This window comes from Galeopterus variegatus, unplaced genomic scaffold (assembly GCF_000696425.1).
Source record: "Galeopterus variegatus unplaced genomic scaffold, G_variegatus-3.0.2 Scaffold711, whole genome shotgun sequence".
Lineage (NCBI taxonomy): Eukaryota > Metazoa > Chordata > Mammalia > Dermoptera > Cynocephalidae > Galeopterus > Galeopterus variegatus.
The window spans coordinates 64,890-70,194 of NW_007726822.1; positions in this window are offsets into that span (position 1 = coordinate 64,890).

Genomic DNA, 5,305 nt, shown 5'->3' on the forward strand with positions numbered 1-5,305 from the left:
TTACTCAGGCTGGCCGGTTGGCTCAGTTGGTTAGAGCACAGCCTTATAACACCAGGGTCTTGGGTTTGGATCCCTGTACTGGCCAGATTCCCCCTGCCCCCAAAATGAATAAATAAAAATTACTCACTTAAAAAAAATTACTCACTTAGTCAGAGAAGGCAGAAAAAGAGGGAAAAGGAACTAGGAACAGATGGGACAAATAGAAAACAAGATGGTCGACTTAAACCTAATCATATCAATAATTACATTAACATACATGGCCTACGTACTCCATTTAAAAGTCAGAGATTGTACGGCTTTATTTTATTGATTGATTTTTTTTTTATTTGTATAGAAAAATGAAATTTATTGCTTACGGTTTCTGATACTAGGAAGTCCAAAGTCCATCTGGTGGTGGCGACAGTGACCCATGGGTCTCACATTATAAGATGGTGGAAGCAGAGAGAGACGAAAACAGACTCTCCTCTTTTAAAGCCCTCAGAACCATGCCCCTGATCACCATTTTAATCCGTTCACTACTGCAGGGTCCTACAATCCAATCACCTCTTCAAAGCCCAACCTTTCAATTACCATAAGAGGATTTCCCACCCTCTTAACAGTGACACTGGGGGCTAAGTTTCTAATACATAAGACCCCACGGACACAATTCAAGCTTCAGTGAGTTTTGGGGAGACATAATTCAATCTGCTATATTCTGCCCCTGCCCCCCCAAACTCATGCCCTTTTCAAATGCAAATACATTCATTTCATCCCCAAAGTCTTAACTTGTTTCAACTCAAAAGTCCAAAGTTCAAAGTCCCATCTGTGAAGTCAAAATAAGTTATTTGCGGGCCGGCCCGGTGGCACACTGCTACAGTGCGCCGCTTGGGAAGCGCGGCGGCACTCCCGCCGAGGGTTCGGATCCCACATACAGACTGGCCGCTCACTGGCTGAGCGAGGTGCGGGCGCAGCACCGAGGGTTGCGATCCCGTTGCCGGTCCCGGTCCGGTACGGGTGCGACACTGAGGGTTGCGATCCGTTGCCGGTCACGAAAAAAGAGACAAAAAGACAAAAAAAAAAAAGTTATTTGCTTCCAACATACAATGGTGGGACAAGCATAGGGTACACACTCCCATTCAAAAAGGGAGAAACAGGCCAAAAGAAAAGGGCAACAGGTCCCAAACAAGTCTGAAACCCAGCAGGGCAGGCACTGAATCTCAATGCTGGTAAATTGGATCCCTTGACTCCAAGTTTGAACTCCTCTGCACACTGTTGTTGGGGTTGGGTCCCCGAGTCCTTGAGCACCTCCACTCCTATGGCTTTCTTGGTCTCAGGCCACACTTCAGCTCTCTCAGGATGGAGTTCCACTCTGGTAGCTCCACGAGTCTGGGGTCTCCATGGCTGTCCTGCTATTATAGCTCCACTAGGCATGGCACTGTTGGGGTTTCTCTGCTGCAACTCTGACCACACGTTTCTGCTCGGCATTGTTTCAGTGAATGTTGTCTGTGGTGACTCTTCCCCTGCAACAAAACTCTTCCTGGACTCCCAGGCTTTTCCATGCATCCTTTGAAATCAGGGTGGAGGCTCGCAAGCCTCCACAGCTCTAGCATCCTGTGAGCCTACAGACCTAATACCACATGGACATTGCCAAGGCTTCTGGCTTGAATTTTCAAAAGCTGTGGGTCCAGGCACACTTGGGGCCAATTTAGCGATGGCTGTAGCAGTCAAAGCAGCTGGGGTGCTGGTGCTGGAAACAGCTTCCCAAGGTGGCCCTGGGCAGTGAGCCTGTGGAGGGTGCCTCAGGCCTTTTCCTCAAGACCATTTTGTCCCCCTACGACTTTGAGTCTGCAATGGAAGGGTTGGCCCCAGAGGCTTCTGCAATGCCTTCAGTGCCTTTCCCCTTCTCTTGATAATCCCATACATTTATGTTAATCTTCTTAATACCATTGAATTTTTCTCCTGAAAATGCTCTGTGCTTCTCTACCACATGGCCAGGCTGCAAATTTTCCAAATCTTTACAGTTCGTTTCCCTTTTAAAACCTGGCTTTATGTCATGACTTTGTCACTATAACTTGGCATAGGCTGTTACAAGTAGCCGTGCAGCTTCCTTAATGCTTTACTGCTTAGAAATTTCTTCTGCCAAATACAGCTCCAAAGGTCCAACTTCCACAAAGTCCTAGGGCACGGATACAATGCAGCCAAATTCCATGCCAGTTCACAGCAAGAGTGAGCTTTGCCCCAGTTTCCAACAAACTCCTTATTTCTATCGGAGACCTCCTTAGAATGGTATTAGCAGTCCATCTTTCTATCAGCATTCTGTTCACCGCCATGCAACCAGTCACTAAGACATTCCAAGTTTCCCTCTTCTTTTTGTCTTCTGCTGAGTCTTCCAAACTCTTCCAACCTCTCCTCAACACCCAGTTCCAAAGCTGTTTCTACATTTTCAAGTGTCTGTTATAAGCCACTCCCCACTTCTCTAGTACCAATTTTCTGTATTAGTCTGTTTCTGTAGCTTTTAACAAAATACCTGGAACTGGGTAATTTAGAAAGAAAACAAAATTTATTGCTTACAGTTTCAGAGGCTCACAAGTCCAAAGTCCAGGGAACACATCTGGTGAAGGCTTTCTTTGATGGTGACATCAGTGATGGCGCATTATCACGCTGCAAAATGGTGGAGCAGAGAGAGCTGTACGGCTTTATTTTTTAAAAAATAAAATTCAAGGGCCGGCCCGGTGGCTCACTGGAGAGTGCGCCACTTGGGAGTGTGGCGGTGCTCCCGCCGAGGGTTCGGATCCCATGTGGAGACCGGTTCCCGCTCACTGGCTGAGCGTGGTGTGGGCGCGACACCGAGGGCTGCGGTCCCGTTACCGGTCAGTAAAAAAGACAAAAAGGAAAATAAATAAATAAATAAAATAAATAAAATAAAATTCAAGAATATGCTTTATTATACAAATTATACATATAAAAGTAAGTAGATATATTAATTATATGCTAAAAATATACAATTATACAAGAAAATGCATTTTATTTATAAATACATAGTTAAAATTAAATGGATGGAAAAAAGATATACCATGCAAATACTAATCATAAGAATGCTTTAGTAGTACTATTAATATCAGACAAAGTAAACTTCAGAGCATGGAATATTACTGGAGATAGAGAAGAATAGTTCATTATGATAAAAGTGTCAATTCATCAAGAGATACAATAATCTTGAGAGTGTATGCACCTAATAACAAAGCCTCAAATACACAAAGCAAAACCTGACCTACTGAAAGAAGACATAATGAATCCACAATTACAGGTGGAGATTTTAGCCTTCCTCTTTCAATAATTGAGCAAATACAGAAAATAAAGATGTAATAGACCTGAACACTGTTATCATCCAGCTTGACCTAGTCGGCATCCACAAGACATTCCACCCAACAACAGCAGAGTACATATCCGTTTCAAGTGTATAGGAGACATTCACTAAGATAAACATATTCTAAGTACCATAAAACAAAGCTCAACAAATTTTAAGGGACTGAAATCTTACAAATTATGTTCTCTGATTCCACAGAACTGGATTAGAAATAAATAATGGAAAGATATTTAGAAACTCCCCCAAAGATTTCAAGATTAAACAACACACTTCTATTTTTTTTTTTTCTTTTTTCATGACCGGTAAGGGGATCGCAACACTTGGTGTGGTGTTGCCCGCACCGCGCTCAGCCAGTGAGCACACTGGTCATCCCTATATAGGATCCGAACCTGCAGCGGGAGCGTCGCTGCGCTCCCAGCACCGCACTCTCCTGAGTGCGCCACGGGGCCAGCCCCTAAACAACACACTTCTTCTTCTTTTTTTTTTTTTTTTGTCTTTTTTCGTGACTGGTAATGGGATTGCAACCCTCGGTGTCGCGCTCGTACCCCGACCGGCAACCCTCAGTGTTGCGCCCGCACCGCGCTCAACCAGTGAGTGGACCGGTCTCTATATGGGATCCGAACCCTCGGCGGGAGTGCCACCGCACTCCCAAGCACCACACTCTACCGAGTGTGCCACTGGGCCGGCCCAACAACACACTTCTAAATAAACAGTGGGTCAAAGAAATCACAAGGTAAATTAGAAACTATTTTGAACTGAACTATGATGAAAACATAACAGAATTTCTGGGATGCCACTAAAGCAATGCTTAGAGGGAAATTTATAGTTCTAAGCACCTATACTACAACAGATTAAAGGCTAGAAAAAGACAAGAACATTGAACCCAAAGTAGGTAGAAAGAAGCAAATAGCAACGGTAAGAGTAGAATTCACTGGAATGGAAAATCAATGAGCAAAAAAGAAAACCAACAGAACCAAAAAAAAAAAAGCTGGTTATTTGGGTTTTTTTTTTTTTTTTTTTTAAAGATGACCGGTAAGGGGATCTTAACCCTTGACTTGGTGTTGTCAGCACCACACTCTCCCAAGTGAGCCAAGGGCCGGCCCCATAGCTGGTTATTTGAATACATGGAATAAAACCTAGCTAGACTGATTAAAAACTAAAAGAGGGAAACTACCAATGTCAGGAGTGAAAGAAAGCACGTCTATACCAAATCCTTCAAACGTTGAAAGGGCAATAAGGGGTTACTATGAACAACTTTACACCCATAAATTTGACAACTTAGATGAAATGGCAAATTCATTGAACAAGTGGGAATAGCACCCAATATAATCAATAATAAATGTAAATATGAATTGAGAAGCTAAATGCCCACAGGTCAAAGAGAGAGTGGAAGAGACACAGGTGTTCATTGCAGGGAGCACTGACAACCGGTTGAGCAGCTGAAGGAAATCAGAGTCGACGTGCGGCGGAGGGTCTGAGGCCAGCACCGGCGGTGAGTGCAGCTGACACAGGTGTTCATTGCAGGGAGCACTGACAACCGGTTGAGCAGCTGAAGGAAATCAGAGTGGACGTGCGGCGGAGGGTCTGAGGCCAGCACCGGCGGTGAGTGCAGCTGGGAGCCGGAAGGTGAGCACACTTGAGCTAGACAGGGCAGCCGGACCTAGCACCGGCCACGGCCACCTCAGGCAACAGAGCTGCAAGGGGACAGCAGGAGCCTTAGTCAACTTGACCAAGAGGAGCCAGCTCCTAGGAGACCTGGAGGAGGCCCAGCTGGTCCCCAAGCGCCTTCCTCTGAACCCCAGCTAGAAGAAGTCTCGACCCTGCCATTGTGCCCGAGAGTGTGGCCAATAGCAGAATTATAGCAACCTCAGTGAATTTTCAGTACAGGAATCGAACCCTGGGCCTTAGCGTTATCTGCACCATGCTCTAACCAGCCGAGCTAACCGGCCGGCCCCAAGT